Source organism: Schistocerca gregaria, chromosome 1 (genome assembly GCF_023897955.1).
Source record: "Schistocerca gregaria isolate iqSchGreg1 chromosome 1, iqSchGreg1.2, whole genome shotgun sequence".
NCBI lineage: Eukaryota > Metazoa > Arthropoda > Insecta > Orthoptera > Acrididae > Schistocerca > Schistocerca gregaria.
In genome coordinates this window covers 276,203,749-276,224,707 of record NC_064920.1, presented here as the reverse complement: position 1 = coordinate 276,224,707, position 20,959 = coordinate 276,203,749, and the positions used below count along the sequence as shown (strand labels likewise).

At 44.1% G+C, this 20,959-nt stretch overlaps 1 protein-coding gene across 1 annotated transcript in view; it reads right to left on the bottom strand.

Moving 5' to 3' along the window:
* Nucleotides 1-20,959, bottom strand: part of LOC126340649 (potassium channel subfamily T member 2) — a 1,715,804-nt gene that overhangs the window by 1,080,966 nt on the left and 613,879 nt on the right. The gene's annotated exons all lie outside the window — the stretch shown is intronic.

The following is a 20,959-nucleotide window of genomic DNA, read 5'->3' as shown; positions in this document are numbered from 1 at the left end:
AGGATGCACCTTCGACAGCAGCTCAAATGTGCCATCCTGCAACCGAACAATGTCACAGGCAAGATAGATGCTTTGTCCCAGTGTCAGCACGGACGGGCTAGGTATACACGAATTCTTTTAGGGCCCCTCACAGGTAAAAACTTAAAATTTTTCTGTCTGGAGACCGGGCGAGCCATGCTACTGGACTATATCGTCCGGTAGATCAGCTGGGTTAGATGTGAAGATGCAGAAGCACTTTTACGTAGTAACCACATTACACTAAAGGCACGTGATCCAGCAGGGATGGCAGGATCATGCGCAGGAGGTGTAGATATATTTCGCCTGTCTTTGAGGAAAGATGATTGGTCGCACGAGCCGCTTGCCAATAATCCCTCCCAGAAACTAAGGCTGAACCGGGGCTGATGATACCCCACAGGCGGGTGTTATCAACTCTGACGATATCACCCCTCGTACATGTAGTCTTACCTGTGAGATGGATGACTGAAATCTCAACGACGTGGTGGTGTATGAGACCAATCAGTGACAAAACTGTCGCCGCGATGGAAATCCGTTGGTAATAAGGCGTATGCCCCTTATGAATCCTTATGCCGGGTGCTGATACAGGGGTCATGTTCGATGGTGTTCAAAACTGGTTCCTCCAGTGCATCGTTGCGTATTATCTTAAAGGAGCCAGGAGCCTGTCTCACACAAACGATGAAACACTGTTGCGGACAGTTTATGGTGTGCTTCAGTATGCAGCGACAACACTAGTACAGATATGACAGACCCTCTTGCCTGGTGTTCACGTGTGTCCTTTCAATCACCGAAAGTTACGCTGTCAAATATTTTTACCTCCAGTGATTAAAAAACAGTATTAATCGCATTTATTATTATTATACCGCCAAACGGTTTCAAGGCCGTTATGTAGACAGGGGTGACACCATTAGCAGTCGACGAATGGTGTAAACGCCCATAAAAGGACCCCTACTGTGGGTTGAAACCGATTGTCGGTATAATAATAATAATTGCGATTAAGACTGTTTCTGAATAATGGATTAATCATACTAATCGCCGCTTCATCTCCACAATCATGTTATCCAAAAATTTTACCTCCTGGTTCAAATGGGTACCACACGTCCATATGACCTTTACGCTCTCAGTGACTGTTTCCTATAGTCTGTCACATTGCAGGCTGTTCACAACACTGGACACTAGTCCGAAACATTAATTTCTAATTTCGTTTCTTACATTTCTCAGATTTTTTAATATTTTGAGTAGTAACTCGCAAAGTCAAGTCGATATCACTGTGTAAGATTAAGACACATAAGGATAACTTACTAAGAAGTACAAACCTGAAATATTGCTACCTTTGTGGCCGAGGCTGAGAATATGATAAAAGACTGGAATTTCAGCGAACACCTTTTTATAAATTGGCTCTTAGTTTCTGACATTCATCAATAAACGATGCAGCAATCGGCCACTGTTACCTTCGGAGTATACTTTTGGCAGTCTTTGGTGACCAGAAAGCTCGGCACGAGCATTTCGGAAACTGTTCGACTTCTCGAGTGTCCACGGAGAGTTGTTGTGTGTTCAACACAATGACGAGTTCCAACTGATAAGCTGGCGACCCAACTCGCCAGATCTGAACTCAATTGAACACATCTAGAATTTGAAAGTGGCGGCGAAGCTCATAGCACCCCTCCCGGCAGTTTACGGGAATTAGGTGAGTGTAGACGAATGGAAAAACTGGTAGATACCGATCTCGGGGAAGATCAGTTTGGATTCCGTAGAAATGTTGGAACACGTGAGGCAATACTGACCATACGACTTATCTTAGAAGCAAGATTAAGGAAAGGCAAACCTACGTTTCTAGCATTTGTAGACTTAGAGAAAGCTTTTGACAATGTTAACTAGAATACTCTCTTTCAAATTCTGAAGATGGCAGGGGTAAAATACAGGGAGCGTAAGGCTATTTACAATTTGTACAGAAACCAGATGGCAGTTATAAGAGTCGAGGGGCATGAAAGGGAAGCAGCGGTTGGGAAGGGAGTGAGACAGGGTTGTAGCCTTTCCCTGATGTTATTCAATCTGTATATTGAGCAAGCAGTGAAGGAAACAAAAGAAAAGTTCGGAATAGGTATTAAAATCCATGGATAAGAAATAAAATCTTTGAGGTTCACCGATGACATCGTAATTCTGTCAGAGACAGCAAAGGACTTGGAAGAGCAGTTGAACGGAATGGACAGTGTCTTGAAAGGATGGTATAAGATGAACATCAACAAAAGCAAAACGAGGATAATGGAATATAGTCGAATTAAGTCGGGTGATGCTGAGGGAATTAGATTAGGAAATGAGACACTTAAAGTAGTAAAGGAGTTTTGCTATTTGGGGAGCAAAATAACTGATGATGGTCGAAGTAGAGAGGATATAAAATGTAGACTGGCAATGGCAAGAAAAGCGTTTCTGAAGAAGAGAAATTTGCTAACATCGAGTATTGATTTAAGTGTCAGGAAGTCGTTTCTGAAAGTGTTTGTATGGAGTGTAGACATGTATGGAAGTGAAACATGGGCGATAAATAGTTTAGACAAGAACAGAATAGAAGCTTTCGAAATGTGAGGCTACAGAAGAATTCTTAAGATTAGATGGGTAGATCACATAACTAATGAGAAGGTATTGAATAGAATTGGGGAGAAGAGGAGTTTGTGGCACAACTTGTCTAGAAGAAGGGATCGGTTGGTAGGGCATGTTCTGAGGGATCAAGGGATCACCAATTTAGTACTGGAGGGCAGCGTGGAGGGTAAAAATCGTAGAGGGATACCAAGAGATGAATACACTAAGCAGATTCAGAAGAATGTAGATTGCAGTAGGTACTGGGAGATGAAGAAGCTTGCACAGGATAGAGTAGCACGGAGAGCTAAATCAAAGCAGTCTCAGGATTGAAGACCACAACAACAACAATATGTGTGTGTGTGTGTGTGTGTGTGTGTGTGTGTGTGTGTGTGTGTGTGTGTGTGTGTGTACAGACGTGGTGCCAATTACGTCCAGCGGCTCATTGCTTCCATGCCACGATGCGCCGACGCTACTATCCGTGCCAAAGGTGGATATACCAGCTATTAGGCAGGTAGTCATAATATTCTGACTGATCAGTGTAACCTGTTCAATGCTCCAATCAAGCGAAATCTGATTTTAAGAAAACTCGTGCAGTTGTTACAAACTCATAAAGTTTAAATATCATGGTACAAAGTTTAAATATAACGTACGTTACTTCACTAATTTATAAATAGACCATTTTTCTATCTTCGAAGTGCTTTAAATAAATATCTAAGCGTGCATGTGATACATAGTTCGTGGAGAGAAGAAAAATGGAAGCATTAATTTGGGGCCGGCGTTTCCTTTCGGAAAAATCGTTGTACCTTTTTCCGTCGACGGAGTTCCGTCACGACGCGATGCACGCGAGAGCGGACGGACGGGCAGGTAGCAGATCGATGGGGGGCGAGTGTTTCATTAGACGATTGAAGTGAACTTCAGGTAATTGCGTTGTTACGTCCATATCGCAGAGCACGTATGCGGGCGAAGCAAATGTCAGCCGGAAATAGCCACTCGCGCACAAGTTCGCGTTTCCTGTACGTTATCTGCGAAAGCGACTCACTTGGACCAGATACTCCAGTAGTGAAAGTGACGGTGGAAGTATGAGGACAAAAAGTGACAGTCAAATGGCATCAGTATGACACCTTATAACTTCTTTCACGTCTGATAATGATTTGTTCATTTGAGAAATACTACGTAAGGGGCGTAAAACTGTAGGTCCCTCTAGAACTGGCAGGATGTGGTAGTTCAAAAGCCAGAAGGAAGCGCAGTCATATCACTGCCAAGGGGGCCATACTTTGTAAACATTTCTGCTCCAACCATCCATCAGCTTGGGGACAACTTTTATAGCAGATAAGATACTTTACATTTTTTGATCAGTATTTTGGAGCATGAACCCTCGTAATTTGAACAGAAACCGCCTCCGTGATGCACAGAGCCTCTCTTGTAGCATCTGCTACTGGAGTTTGTTGAGCATCCCCGTTACACTGTGGCACTTAATAAACGGTGGCGTGAAGAACCTTGCAGCTCTTAGGTGGGTCTTCACCCCGCGGATTGGCAGCGCGATTTGAGGCGCCCTGTAACGAATTTCGCGGCCCCTCCCGCCGGAGGTTCGAGTCCTCGTGTGTGTGTGTGTGTGTGTGTGTGTGTGTGTGTGTGTGTGTGTGTGTGTTTTGTCCTTAGCGTGAGTTCACAACTACATCCACATGGATACTCTGCAAATCACATTTAAGTGCCTAGTAGAGGGTTCATCGAGCCACCTTCACAATTCTCTATTATTCCAATCTCGTACAGCGCGCAGAGAGAATGAACAGCCATATCTTTCCGTAGGAGCTCTGATTTCCCGTTTTGTCGTGGTGATCGCTCCTCCCTATGTAGGTCGGTATCAACAAAATGAGAAAGAAAACTGGCATTCTACGGATCGGAGCGTGGAATGTCAGATCCCTTAATCGGGCAGGTAGGTTAGAAAATTTAAAAAGGGAAATGGATAGGTTAAAGTTAGATATAGTGGGAATTAGTGAGGTTCGGTGGCAGGAGGACCAAGACTTCTGGTCAGGTGACTACAGGGTTATAAACACAAAATCAAATAGGGGTAATGCAGGAGTAGGTTTAATAATGAATAGGAAAATAGGAATGCGGGTAACCTACTACAAACAGCATAGTGAACGCATTATTGTGGCCAAGATAGATACAAAGCCCACACCTACTACAGTAGTACAAGTTTATATGCCAACTAGCTCTGCAGATGATGAAGAAATTGAAGAAATGTACGATGAAATAAAAGAAATTATTCAGATAGTGAAGGGAGACGAAAATTTAATAGTAATGGGTGACTGGAATTCGAGTGTAGGAAAAGGGAGAGAAGGAAACATAGTAGGTGAATATGGATTGGGACTAAGAAATGAAAGAGGAAGCCGCCTAGTAGAATTTTGCACAGAGCACAACTTAATCATAGCTAACACTTGGTTTAAGAATCATGAAAGAAGGTTGTATACGTGGACGAACCCTGGAGATACTAAAAGGTATCAGATAGGTTATATAATGGTAAGACAGAGATTTAGGAACCAGGTTTTAAGTTGTAAGACATTTCCAGGGGCAGATGTGGACTCTGACCACAATCTATTGGTTATGACCTGTAGATTAAAACTGAAGAAACTGCAAAAATCTGAGAAATTAAGGAGATGGGACCTGGATAAACTGAAAGAACCAGAGGTTGTACAGAGTTTCAGAGAGAGCATAAGGGAACAATTGACAGGAATAGGGGAAAGAAATACAGTAGAAGAAGAATGGGTAGCTCTGAGGGATGTAGTAGTGAAGGCAGCAGAGGATAAAGTAGGTACAAAGACGAGGGCTGCTAGAAATCCTTGGGTAACAGAAGAAATATTGAATTTAATTGATGAAAGGAGAAAATATAAAAATGCAGTAAATGAAGCAGGCAAAAAGGAATACAAACGTCTCAAAAATGAGATCGACAGGAAGTGCAAAATGGCTAAACAGGGATGGCTAGAGGACAAATGTAAGGATGTAGAAGCTTATCTCACTAGGGGTAAGATAGATACTGCCTACAGGAAAATTAAAGAGACCTTTGGAGAGAAGAGAACCACGTGTATGAATATCAAGAGCTCAGATGGCAGCCCAGTTCTAAGCAAAGAAAGGAAGGCAGAAAGGTGGAAGGAGTATATAGAAGGCTTATACAAGGGCGATGTACTTGAGGACAATATTATGGAAATAGAAGAGGATGTAGATGAAGACGAAATGGGAGATACGATACTGCGTGAAGAGTTTGACAGAGCACTGAAAGACCTGAGTCGAAACAAGGCCCCCGGAGTAGACAACATTCCATTAGAACTACTGACGGCCTTTGGAGAGCCAGTCATGACAAAACTCTACCAGCTGGTGAGCAAGATGTATGAGACAGGCGAAATACCCTCAGACTTCAAGAAGAATATAATAATTCCAATCCCAAAGAAAGCAGGTGCTGAAAGATGTGAAAATTACCGAACTATCAGTTTAATAAGCCACGGCTGCAAAATACTAACGCTAATTCTTTACAGACGAATGGAAAAACTGGTAGATGCAGACCTCGGGGAGGATCAGTTTGGATTCCGTCGAAATGTTGGAACACGTGAGGCAATACTGACCTTACGACTGATCTTAGAAGAAAGATTAAGAAAAGGCAAACCTACGTTTCTAGCATTTGTAGACTTAGAGAAAGCTTTTGACAATGTTGACTGGAATACTCTTTTTCAAATTCTAAAGGTGGCAGGGGTAAAATACAGGGAGCGAAAGGCTATTTATAATTTGTGCAGAAACCAGATGGCAGTAATAAGAGTCGAGGGGCATGAAAGGGAAGCAGTGGTTGGGAAAGGAGTGAGACAGGGTTGTAGCCTCTCCCCGATGTTATTCAATCTGTATATTGAGCAAGCAGTAAAGGAAACAAAAGAAAAATTTGGAGTAGGTATTAAAATTCATGGAGACGAAGTAAAAACTTTGAGGTTCGCCGATGACATTGTAATTCTGTCAGAGACGGCAAAGGACTTGGAAGAGCAGTTGAACGGAATGGACAGTGTCTTGAAAGGAGGATATAAGATGAACATTAACAAAAGCAAAACGAGGATAATGGAATGTAGTCAAATTAAATCGGGTGATGCTGAGGGAATTAGATTAGGAAATGAGACACTTAAAGTAGTAAAGGAGTTTTGCTATTTAGGAAGTAAAAAACTGATGATGGTCGAAGTAGAGAGGATATAAAATGTAGACTGGCAATGGCAAGGAAAGCGTTTCTGAAGAAGAGAAATTTGTTAACATCGAATATAGATTTATGTATCAGGAAGTCGTTTCTGAAAGTATTTGTATGGAGTGTAGCCATGTATGGAAGTGAAACATGGACGATAACTAGTTTGGACAAGAAGAGAATAGAAGCTTTCGAAATGTGGTGCTACAGAAGAATACTGAAGATAAGGTGGATAGATCACGTAACTAATGAGGAGGTATTGAATAGGATTGGGGAGAAGAGAAGTTTGTGGCACAACTTGACTAGAAGAAGGGATCGGTTGGTAGGACATGTTTTGAGGCATCAAGGGATCACACATTTAGCATTGGAGGGCAGCGTGGAGGGTAAAAATCGTAGAGGGAGACCGAGAGATGAGTACACTAAGCAGATTCAGAAGGATGTAGGTTGCAGTAGGTACTGGGAGATGAAGCAGCTTGCACAGGATAGAGTAGCATGGAGAGCTGCTTCAAACCAGTCTCAGGACTGAAAACAACAACAATCAACAAAATATTTTCGCATTCGGAGGAGAAAGTTGGTGATTGAAATTTTCGTGAGAAGTCTCTGTCGTAATGAAAAACACCTTTCTTTTAATGATGTCCAGCCCAAATCCTGTATCATTTCTGTGACACTCTTTCCCATATTTCGCGATAATACAAAACGTGCTGCCTTTCTTTGAACTTTTTCGATGCACTCCGTCAGTCCTATCTGGTACGCATCCGACACCGCGCAGCAGTATTCTAAAAGAGGACGGACAAGCGTAGTGTAGGCAGACTCCTTAGAAGGTCTGTTACATTTTCTGTGTCCGGCCAATAAAACGCAGCCTTTGATTGTCCTTCCCCACAACACTTTCTGTGTGTTCCTACCAATTTAAGTTGTTTGTAATTGAAATAGCTAGGTATTTAGTTGAATTTACTTCTTTAGATTAGACTGATTTGACGTGTAACCTAAGTTTAACGAGTTCCTTTTAGCACTCATGTGGATTGTCTCCCAAATCGTTTATATAGATAAGGAACAGCAAAGGGCCTATAAGACTATCGTGGGGAACACCAGAAATCACTTCTGTTTTACTCGATGACTTTCCATCAGTTACTACGAACTGTGACCTCTCTGACAGGAAATCGAAAATCCAGTCACATAACTGAGACAGTATTTCAAAAGCACGCAATTTCACTACGAGCCGCTTGTGTTGTACAGTGTCAAAAGCCTTCCAGAAATCCAGAAATACGGAATCGAACTGAAATCCCTTGTCAATAGCACTCAACACTTCATGTGAATAAAGAGACTGTGTCTCAATAGACCGTTTTATTCTAGGTAATTCATAATGTTGGAACACAATATATGTTCCAAAATCCTGCTGCAAATCGACTTGGGCCTTTCTTGAATATTGGTGTGACCTGTGTAACTTACCAGTCTTTAGGTAAGGGTCTCTCGTCGAGCGAACGGTTCTATATGACTGCTAAGTATACAGGGGTGTTAATAAAAGGTACGGTCAAACTTTCAGGAAACATTCCTCAAACACAAATAAAGAAAAGATGTTATGTGGACATGTGTCCGGAAACGCTTACTTTCCATGTTAGAGCTCATTTTAGTTTCGTCAGTATGTACTGTACTTCCTCGATTCACCGCCAGTTGGCCTAATTGAAGAAAGGTAATGTTGACTTCGGCGCTTGTGTTGACATGTGACTCATTGCTCTACGGTACTAGCATCAAGCACATCAGTACGTAGCATCAACAGGTTAGTGTTCATCACGAACGTGGTTTTGCAGTCAGTGCAATGTTTACAAATGCGAAGTTGGCAGATGCCCATTTGATGTATAGATTAGCCGTGGCGCGGTACGTTTGTATTGAGACAGATTTCCAGAACGAAGGTGTCCCGACAGGAAGACGTTCGAAGCAATTGATCGGCGTCTTAGGAAGCACGGGACATTCCAGCCTATGACTCGCGACTAGGGAAGATCTAGAACGACGAGGACACCTGCAATGGACGAGGCAATTCTTCGTGCAGTTGACGATAACCCTAATGTCAGCGTCAGAGAAGTTGCTGCTGTACACGGTAATGTTGACCACGTCAAGATGGAGCTCCTGCACATTTCAGTCGAAGTGTTCGTACGCTTCTCAACAACAGATTCGGTGACCGATGGATTGGTAGAGGCGGACCAATTCCATGGCCTCCACGCTCCCCTGACCTCAACCCTCTTGACTTTCATTTATGGGGGCATTTGAAAGCTGTTGTCTACGCAATCCCGGTACTAAATGTAGAGACTCTTCGTGCTCGTATTGTGGAGGGCTGTGGTACAAGACGCCATTCTCCAGGGCTGCATCAGCGCATCAGGGATTCCATACGACGGAGGGTGGATGCATGTATCCTCGCTAACGGAGGGCATTTTGAACATTTCCTGTAACAAAGTGTTTGAAGTTACGCTGGCACGTTCTTTTGCTGTGTGTTTCCATTCCATGATTGATGTGATTTTAAGAGAAGTAATAAAATGAGCTCTAAAATGGAAAGTAAGCGTTTCCGGACACATATCCAAATAACATATTTTCTTTCTTTGTGTGTGAGGAATGTTTCCTGAAAGTCTGACCGTACCTTTTTGTAACACCCTGCAGAGTTAATGCATCAGAATACTCCGAGAGGTACCTAACTGGTATACAATCTGGACCATAAGACTTGCTTTTATTAAGTGATTTGAGTTGATTCACTACTCCGAGGATATTTACTTCCACGTTACTCATGTTGTCTAGTTAGTTTAAGTAGTGTGTAAGTCTAGAGATAAGTCAGCAGTTTGTTTCCTTTTTAGTCGGATCTTCTCTATATCGTCTATTAACCCTAACTGGCAAAGTATACTTACTGATGAACAATTTTACTGTATTCATTCAGGTTAATATCAGCCCCTGCTGCGTGGTCGTGCAGGGCGAGTGTTAGTGAGGTTCTGGAAGGTAACGACAGTGATTGGAGCCTTGGACAGCCGCACTACGTCTCTCGACTGACGATCTATGGCGCGAGCAGCCTGATCTAGGTGGTCTCACAGATTCTCGACTGGGTTTAAATCCGGCAATTTGGTGGACAGGGAGTGCAGCAAACTTACCCTAGTGCTCTTCGAACCACGCGCGTGCATTACAAGCTGTGTCACGCATGCATTGCTCTGCTGGTAGGTGCCACTGTGCCGAGGAGAAACGAACTGCGAACAGTGGTGGTCGTAGTCGCCAAGAATTGGTAGAGACTTTTGCTGAATTATTGTGTCTTCCGGAATGACTACGGCACCCAGGGAACGCCAAGAAAATATTCCCCAGACCGTAAATCTCCCTTCTCTGGCATGGACTGTTCAGACATTAGTTGCAGAACCGTACACCGAAGGGTCATCCGCCTGATAAAGCATAAAACGGGATTCATTCGTCGATGATGAATAGCATGGGTGCATGAACCAGACACCAGCTACGGAGTCTGTCGTCGACACTGCTGGGAGCCCATTGGTTTATCTGGGCAATCAGCTGCTCAACAGTTCTGTTCCCCTGTACACATATCCGCAGTTGTCGTTCGCCCCTATCATCTATGATCGGTGGAGCACCACAATTTCCTCGGCGCCTGTTTTGGATGGTGCCATTTTCCCATGCATGGAATACATTAACCACAGTTATACGCAACGGTGAAGGAACTTAGCCGTTTCGGAAATTCTTCCAGCCTTGGCTCGAAAGCCACTGATGATGTCCTTTTGAACGTCAGAAAAATCGCTCCGTCTCTGTATTACGACGACGAATGCACTGTTTAAGGTGTGCCTCCGTCACACTTTATATACATTCCATTGCTACTGTTTCCACCTGGCGTCAGTGGTTATCGCACGCTGACGTCGAACGTAGATGTTGGTCATATTAATGTGACTGGACCATATACAAATCTGTCTTCAAAGGACATCGTAAGTCACTTTTTCAATAGCTTTCCTCCAATGAATGTAGTGCCTGGCAGCTGATTTTCCTGCGGTCGGGCCAACTTCGGTATTTTTATAGCTGATCGTCAAGTAGTAAAGGATCACTTGAACTGGTCTTGTGCAGTACGTTACATGTATTCACAGTCAGGGTGAACTGATTGTGTCTACTTCAGTCATCAGTGACGTTCTAAAGCACTTGCTATGGAATGTTTATGGCCACAAAGAGCACCATAGCGGCTGTCACAGAATAGGCACCTCAAGGTCATTTCACCATCCTTCGGCATTTCCAGTTAGTCCCAACTTCAAATAATGGTAAAAATGAAAAAAAGTTAGACATCCCTACTTTTGGTCTATAGTATGATGGGGCACTTTCCGAGAGAAAATTCTTGCCAGCTGATGTGCAAAAAAAGCAACGTTGCAAGAAATTCTCAAGTAAAATGTTTTTTTTACTGCAACCTTTGGAAGAAACAGAACTACAGACATGTATGTACTGAAAATAATATACGAACATTCTCAAAGTTTATAGAAGCATGTGATACATATTTTACTGTGGAAACATAAAAGTATTTCGAGATAAAAAATAACATACCGTAAGAAGTTTAAGAATGATCCGTCTGTGCAACGAAAAATGTCGTTGAAGATGAATTTTCATTCTGTTGGAGCTCGCAGAAACTTGCAACGAGAAAGTTGGTTAGAAAACTATGAAATTAATTTTGGTAAGATCTGAGATATCTGTATTGTATCGTGTCAAAGACGAACTATTTTTATCGACGTTTGCTACAAGACGTTTGTCTACAACACGCAGCAAGTGCATTTTACACAGAAGTTCCTTTTTTGCTGCTGCAATGTCTCTGAATTTCATTAGAAATTTCTGAATCAGAAACAAGGTGGGTAGAGAAGACCCAGAACACAGATCTCTGATCCAGAATAATAAATTTTTTCACCAAGATCACTGTATTTTTTTACCCGCCAGGGTAGCCGAGAGAGCTAATCAGGGGCTTCCTGGACTCGGGCAGGCCCGCTGGCCCCGGATTGAATCGGCCTGGCGGATTAACGACGGGGGCCAGTATGCTGGCCAGCCTGCATGTGCTTTTTAGGTGATTTACCACATCCCGCTATGTGAATACCGGGCTGGTCCCCACGATCCACCTCAGATACACGACTTGCAGACGTTTGAAAACTTTCTCACTATTCCATGGCTTACACAAGATACGGATAGCTGTGGTACACTAATTCCTTCTCGGGGTGTTCGGGATGGTGGCAGGAAGGGCATCCGGCGACCCTCTGCAACTAACACTGCCAAATCAATAGCAACACTGGCGACCCTGCGTTGAAGCGGGACTAAGACCCCGAGAAAGAAAGAAAGAAAGATTTTGTATTTTTCTAGCCGTCAAATACTCTCCTCTGCTGCAGTATCGAATTACAGTTCTACGCACTAATATTTTGCCAAAATTGTCAAATTTCCTTAACTAGAGATTCTTCCGATGTTAGCGCACTGTTAATACGAAATACAGTCGATTCGTATCAACCACAAGGTTTTGTTGTCATTTTATGAGCTTGCCCGAAATTTATATTATTCCTGCCGTTTTAATTTTTGGTCAGATCAGTAAAAAATCTTTCCTTACGTTCCACAAGGAAATTTTAGACTGATTTCTAATGTCTTTTCGCCTTTTACGCATACCGACTGGGGTAGCACACCACGTAGACCCTTGCGCCTGCATTTCGCTCAGTGCCAAAAACATGTTAATGGATCGTTTCACGGAAAACTGAAAACACACGTGAACCCGCGAATTCACATTGAAACTTTGCACGTACAGTTGGCAGTGCGCTATGCAATGCACTGTTAAGTGTAGGAGCGTCAGCAAAGCTGAGGCCGGAAAATCACGGTGGACTGCAGGGAGCGGATGTGATCTTGAGTTGACTCATTTAGTGGCAGCCACTCTAGTAGTTCAGTACATGCCAAAAATACTGCTCCATAAACCATTTAACTTAAGTGATTTTGTAAAATGCCATTCCCTCGCATGCATTCAGTCAATTATGGAAAAAGTTCCTTACCTCGATTCCTCTGTATATTCGTACCATTCACCATTGTAAAATGCCTTCGTCTGTGTCCGAGTGCTACTCACGTTGAAGGGACCCTGGAGAAATCAGTCCCTGGTGTGGACACTGAGGCAGTCCCGGAGAGGTAGACGAGGACATCACGGAGGCCCACCGGGACCCGCCCTTCCTTCTGGGTTAATGGATCCAGTGCTCCGGAGACCAGGTAGGCGGTACGGACGTCAGCTTGCAGGCGCTGACACGTTACCTACTGATCACGCCCTGCATATGTGCTACACACCCATAGATCGCAAACGTCCGTACTGTAGTTGATTACTGAGTGATGCACTGGGCTGTGGGAGAACAATAAGGTAAACAGTTCCATAGACAGCTACTGTTACGCCTGCAACTTTACAGGTGAAAGCTAACGGCAGAGCTAGCACCTTAAGCTGTCTCGACTTTAGGCTACAATGGCACGAAAACTGCCGACTACTCAAGAAACATGCCGATTTGAACAACGGAAGCAGGGCCCATTCAGACAGGAGGAATCGAAGCTTCTCAGATGTGGTGCTACTGAAGGATATTGAGAATTACATGCAATGGTAAGCAGTTGATGTGGTTCTCATAAGAGTCAGAACTAACGAACGGAAAACAATGACAAGAAAAAGTAACAGGCTGGTAGGACATATGTAAGACACCAGTGAATAATTTCCATGGTGCCAGCGGGTGACGTAGAGGGTAAGAACTGTCGCGGAAGATAGAAATTGGAATACGGCTAACAAATATGTGAAGCCGTAGGGTGCAAGTGCTATTTTCTGAGGGAGAGGTTAGCATAAGACAATACTGTGTGGCGGGCTGCATCAAAGCGCGCAGAGGCCGCGCGTTTGAGGCGTTATGTCACGGATTGCGCTGCCCCTCCCGCCTTAGGTTCAAGTCTTACCTCGGACGTGGGTGTGTGTGTGTGTGTTTGTTGTTCTTAGCATAAGGTAGTTTAAGTTAGTTTAAGTAGTGTGTAAGTGTAGGGACCAATGACCTGAGCAGTTTGGGCTCTTAGGAATTCACACACATTTGAACAAATCGCACAGAAGGCTGATGCTTCAACTATAATTTTCACTAAATCAACATTTTTGTGGGACTTCATTATCAAACAGCCGCTGAAAATAAGAATGGCGGGAAAATCCGATGAGCCGGCTACCAGCTTCATAATGCGTAGAACGCTGTCGCCTCCATGATTGGGTATAATCAACGACGATGGTCTCGGTGAGCGGTAATCCAGAGGACAGCTAATTTCCACTATTCCACTAGAGAGTGCGCTGCCCTACAGGTTGTGTGATCAACCGGTCACCACGATTATGGTGCAGCTCTGGTACGCTCACAGTGCGCTAACAAACTGTGGAAAGGGAGACGTGTGTGTCAATCGTTGTATTTTCTCCCTCGCCCTTCCTCCCACTTGGTGACTTTTAGTGTCTTCCTACTTTTCTACAGGGCCTACAATCATACTCATCGTTCCTCCTTCATCATAACCATTATTATTTTCATGTAATAACTGTATAACAATTACACCACAGCATTATTTACATTATCATTCGTGGTTATATTTTAACTGTACCGTAATATAAAGTCTTCAGTCAAGTCTTGAAAAGCATCGAACGTTCTTAACAATTTGTTTTTGAAACTTCTTTTATTACCATCCATTTTATTTATAAATCTTAAATTTTGTCAACAATGCGTTTAAAAAACGCCATTTTCTATTCTATGTATTCTAATCATACCTCAAATATATGTAGCCTGTGTTTGAAAAAGCGGTTTTTTCAATCGATGCCAGACCGCTCACTTTTTGAGCATTTAAATAACAATAAAAGGAAAAAAAACGCGTCGTCGTCCAACTTCGATGAGTCACCTGAGGATGGCTAGCAGGTGCCCTGTCGAAATATCACGTGGTTAACGACGATCGTTTCCAAGCCCGCAATATCTTCAAACATAGGAATGCAACGACAAATTTCTGTAATCGTGGGAAACAAAAAGACTTGTATTCTTACATATGGTCTTATCGTAATAAGATTGATTCTACTTAGTTGACCATTAAAAGGGCTCTGTTTGACTGTCTCTACGTTCTTTTCGCCGACTGTGCAGCAGAATATGTTTCGATGATGTAGGTAAAAAATACCTTGAATGCGATGGAGCTTTTCTGCCAGGTCTTTTTCCGTCAGTACGGTGGTGCAGAGAACGAGATTCTGTGTAGTCACACAGGTGAGTACCTCACGAATTAGACTTCGATCTATCTCAGTGAATCACACGTGATTATGGATTTGATGATGCAGCCTGTAAACAGAAAATTTGATGTTATATCAGGTAAACGTATCATTGGGCAATATATCGTTCAAGAAGCTGTTTAACAAATATTGATAGGAGCGGTAGAGGAATATATGTATTACGATGTTGTGTCTCTTCTAACACGGAAGTTGGACGTTTAGGAATATTTGTGTTCTACGTTAAACTTTATCAACGAACTCTCGTCCACAACCCGTAGAAAAGCCTATCAGGAATTGGAGAACATACTGTATAATAAAAGGTGGCCTTGCAGTGGGAGGAGGGGTTGGGGGGGAGGGGGGGAGTGCTCTCTCGATGTCTCACCGTAGACTCTAACTAGTGGAGTTTTGGAGTTTGTCTTGCTTTATCAGCTTGGTTTTGTGGTTCAGAGATAAGAGGATGCTGAAACGCAACGACTAAAGAACTTATGATTCCCCAAGTCACAATCTGATGCAAAATACTCCGCCAAATGTGCTGAAAGTAGGCCGAAAGCGGAGATATCCTGAAACAACAGTTTTCACGAAATTTTTCATGAGGAAGTCTTCAGCCTCATCAGGTTGTGCCAGAAATTCTACTCGCACGGTTTCTCTTCTTCCATTTCAAAGTGTTCACAACCGAAGAACTGGGTCCCCTCTGTCAGTTGGAGAGAGTGTTCATTAGTGACCGAAAAATGGTCTATGGGCCGAAAGCGGGCGTGGACAAATTTTGGCGCACCTCGTGCTGTGAATCAATAAAACTATTCCTAACAGTTGCAGATTGCCTTCGCCAAAAGAAGAGTGTTGGGCAAAATATCTATACTCACGTGAATAGTTTTCATTTATCTGCGAGAGTAGTTGAATAAGTAAAACAAGCGCTTTCAAGTATGTGTAAATCATCTGAATTAAATTCCCATGTCTCTAAAGAAGTGACATCCAAAGCTTTTAAACGTCGCCCGTGCATGGAGATAGTTTTGCCGGTGCGCATGAAAATACATAAGGAACGGTCAAAAACTTCTGTTTTCGGGCGTTGCTGCAACATACCTGTATATGCCACGTAATAAGACTCCGATGTTGGTATATAAGCACGATAAGGAGGAAAAGGATTAGAGTGACTTTCGTGTCTTTCCGACTTGCGTGCGGTGGATGAGGAAACATGAACTACGGCAACGTTATTACGAAATAGTCCAAACAGACCAACGTGATGACGAACAGACATCAGGTAGATATCCGTCGGAGAATGAAGTGTGTGTTTGTGTGTGTGTGTGTGTGTGTGTGTGTGTGTGTGTGTGTGTGTGTGGCAGCATGTCTGTTGACAACCACCATTGTGGAAAGATGCTCCAAGTTCCGAGCTGGTCGCCCTCATAATCCAAACGTTACCATAACTGAAGTGAGAAACACTCGAGCACCCACCCTATAAACCTGATGTCTGTCCATGCGATTATCTCACCTTCTTTCCCTTAAATGATGACCCTGAAGGAATGGCGATTCCTGTAGGAGGAAGATGTGCAGCAGGCATCTGCTGATTTCTTAACGCAGCTGGAGCTGCTGCTTTACCAAGCGGATATCTTCGACCTGGTGCTTTTGCTATTGGGATACCGATTCTGGACCGTACAGCCTACGAACGGAAACTTTTTGATAGCCTATATTAAAAGATGGAGTCATTGATGGGCACTTGGTGTAAAAGAAAAACCGGAGTGTGATAAGGTTTACGCGTTTCACGAAAGCAATTCATCTTCAAGTTAAGGAAGATTATCTAGCGAGTGTAACGTCACAATGACATCGTTGGTTTTTGAGGCATGCATCTGATAAATGCAGAACAGCAGAAAAGATGTGTGAGACGGGCAAAGGTGAGGGCTGTCTAAGACGTTCACCTCAGAGGATAACGTGTGGCCGGATGGGGTGACCGAGCGGTTCTAGGCGCTAAAGTCTGGAACTGCGCGACCGCTACGGTCACAGGTTCAAATCCTACCTCGGGCATGGATGTGTGTGATGTCCTTAGGTTAGTTAGGTTTAAGTAGTTCTACGTTCTAGGGGACAGATGACTTCAGAAGTTAAGTCCCATAGTGCTCAGAGCCATTTTTTTGATAACGTGTGCCGTCAGTTAGGGAAAGATTAAAGCCGACCCTCGCATTCATGTGAGGCAGACAGCAACACGGGCTCTACCTTTCCATTGGTGGCGTAGTGCGCCGGAATACGCATTCTCCAAGGTTGCTGCTGCAGTTCTCAGGCGGCAATAAAGGCAAGCGAATATAGCTATTCCTTCGGCACTTAATGCGGTTTCAGGTGGAGGGTATTAAATTTCTTGCGGTGTATTGTTAGAGGGTACGGAACATGAGTGCATCAGTAATACCTAAGACGAAAGTAGCTTCTATATCATAAAGACACTCTCCTCCTCACCCCTTCTCGCCTCCAACCCTCACACACACACACTGTATTCGAAACAACGACACCTACGAAGGAAGTTATAGAGACACTTTCAGAGACACAGAGGATGTACTGCTGGTTGATTTCCACTGAGAGACGGTGAATGCTTACACTTATCGCGTTGTTATGCCACAATGGAACAGTTGCAAAAGCTGATTTGAAGAAGACGGTGTTGCAACGTTGTATGACAATCGTTCGATAGAATACGGCCTCAGTTTCGCGTTGATTTGATCCATTATTTCCGATAGCCTGCATTGGAAAACCTCCTATACAGCCCGTATCTCGGGGCATGTGATTTTCATGGTTTTCAGTACTTTGAATCGTTAAAGAAGCATCTGGCCAGTTATCACTTCGCAATCGACATCAACGCCAGGATACCTTGGGTTTCTAGCACCCTTTACACACTATCTAGTAAGTGTTTCATCATACAGTACTGGACATTAAAATTGCTACACGACGAAGATGACGTGTTACAGACGCGAAATTTAACCGATCGGAAGAAGATGCTGTGATTTGCAGATGATAAGCTTTTCAGAGCATTTACACAAGGTTGGCGCCGGTGGCGACATCTAAAACGTGCTGACATGAGGAAAGTTTCCAATCGATTTCTCATACACAAACAGCAGTTGACGATGCCTCGTGTAAGGAGGAGAAATGCGCACCATTACGTTTACGACTTTGAGAAAGGACGGATTGTATCCTATCGCGATTGCGGTTTATCGTATCGCGTTGGTAGAGATCCAATGACCGTTACCGGAACATGGAATCGGTGGGTTCAGGAGGGTAGTACGGAACTCCGTGCTGGTTCCCGACGGCCTCGTGTCACTAGCAGTCGAGATGACAGGCATTTTATCCGCATGGCTGTAACAGATCATGCAGCCACGTCTCGATCCCTGAGTCAACAGATGGGGACGTTTGCAAGACGACAACCATCTGCACGAGCAGTTCGACGACGTTTGCAGCAGCATGGAGTATCAGCTCGGATACCATGGCACTGCATCACAGACAGTTCTGTTTACAGCATCATTACGGTCGCATCCGTGTTTGGCGACATCGCGGTAAACGCACTTTAGAAGCGTGTATCCGTCTTCGCCATACTGCCGCATCACCCGGCGTGATGGTATGGGGTGACCTTGGTTACACGTCTCGGTCACCTCTTGTGCGCATTGACGGCACTGTGAACAGTGGACGTTACATTTGAGATGTGTTACGACCCGTGGCTCTACCCTTCATTCAATCCCTGCGAAATCGTAAATTTCAGCAGGATAATGCACGACCGAGTGTTGCAGGTCCTGTACGGGCCTTCCTGCATACAGAAAATGTTCGATTGCTGCCCTGGCCAGCACATTCTCCAGATCTCTCACCACCTGAAAACGTCTGGTCAATGGTGGCCGAGCAACTGACTCGTCACTATACGCCAGTCACTACTCTTGAACTGTGGTATCGTGTTGAAGCTGCATGGGCAGCTATACCTGTACACGCCATCCAAGCTCTGTTTGACTCAATGCCCAGGCCTATCAAGGCCGTTATTACGGCCGGAGGTGTTTGTTCTGGGTACTGATTTCCCAGGATCTATGCACCCAAACTGCGTGCAAATGTAATCACATGTCAGTTCTACTATAATATATTTGTCCAATGAATACCCGTTTATCATCTACATTTCTTTTGGTGTAGCAATTTTAATGGCCAGTAGTGTATTAGCGGCCATAGTCAATATTGTTTGCTTTAACACGGTTACTATCCATTTCAGGATATATGTCACTATCGGAATCGATTTACTAAGCCTCCTCCTCAACGCCTTAATGTATGCCGTACGAACTGCGGAACACACTGTACATTTTTGTGAATCGTAGAATTACAAAGGAATTATGAGCACCAGTATCACGTCTCATGCGCTTCTGCAGTACGCATCTGACACTCATGATACTCGAAATGAAAATATGACATATCTCTTTTCTTATTTGTCCGAGAATAAACAGCAAGACAGTTGATGAAATTTATGTTTATGTGATAAATTTCAAACGCCCTGCCGTATTGCGTATCCTAGTTTGTGGAAACATCACAGTACGCAAAAGGCGCCAGTAATTAGTCCAATGCAGTGTATGCCCTTCTGCCTGATTCATTACATTGCGAAGCCTTCTTTTGGAGACTGGACGCTGATTAGCAGATGTTTTCAGGAAAGCTCCTCTCTTACGCCCTTACTCGACGGCTTTGTGGAGTTTCGGACAGTAGTAAGTTTATTACCCTGTTTTTAAGGTACCGAAATACTTGTTACGAAGCTCCTTCCCTGTAGTAATTAACGCTGTCATTAGATTTGCTCTAGAACGCAATCTCTCATTAAAACTTTCCTCTCAACATTTATTATATACTCGAGTGAATACTGGGGCCCTTAAAGGTGAAAGGCAGACTATGCCATTCAGAGTCACACGAGTTTGCAGTAAAGAATAAAGTCTGCTACGGTACGGCGAAAAAAAAAAACGAAGAAAAAAATAAAAGGTCAAGCCAGAGTGGTGGCTAACAACTACAGTAAAAAAAGAAAAGATCGTTAAAGAAACTTATGGGAATACAGCCGGCTGGCTTCTTCGACTACCGCCAATATTTTAACAGATGTTCTGTCATTTTCAAATCACAAAAGCAGCAAGTTTACGCTGTTCAAGGACTTTAAAACGTTGGTATGTGGAGTATATCCCGAAAAATAAAACACACACACACATATATATATATATATATATATATTCCTTGAAATGGAAAAAAGAACACATTGACACCGGTGTGTCAGACCCACCATACTTGCTCCGGACAATGCGAGACGGCTGTACAAGCAATGATCACAAGCACGGCACAGCGGACACACCAGGAACCGCAGTGTTGGCCGTCGAATGGCGCTAGCTGCGCTAGCTACGCAGCATTTGTGCACCGCCGCCGTCAGTGTCAGCCAGTTTGCCGTGGCATACGGAGCTCCATCGCAGTCTTTAACACTGGTAGCATGCCGCGACAGCGTGGACGTGAACCGTATGTGCAGTTGACGGACTTTGAGCGAGGGCGTATAGTGGGCATGCGGGAGGCCGGGTGGACGTACCGCCGAATTGCTCAACACGTGGGGCGTGAGGTCTCCACAGTACATCGATGTTGTCGCCAGTGGTCGGCGGAAGGTGCACGTGCCCGTCGACCTGGGACCGGACCGCAGCGACGCATGGATGCACGCCAAGACCGTAGGATCCTACGCAGTGCCGTAGGGGACCGCACCGCCACTTCCCAGCAAATTAGGGGCACTGTTGCTCCTGGGGTATCGGCGAGGACCATTCGCAACCGTCTCCATGAAGCTGGGCTACGGTCCCGCACACCGTTAGGCCGTCTTCCGCTCACGCCCCAACATCGTGCAGCGCGCCTCCAGTGGTGTCGCGACAGGCGTGAATGGAGGGACGAATGGAGACGTGTCGTCTTCAGCG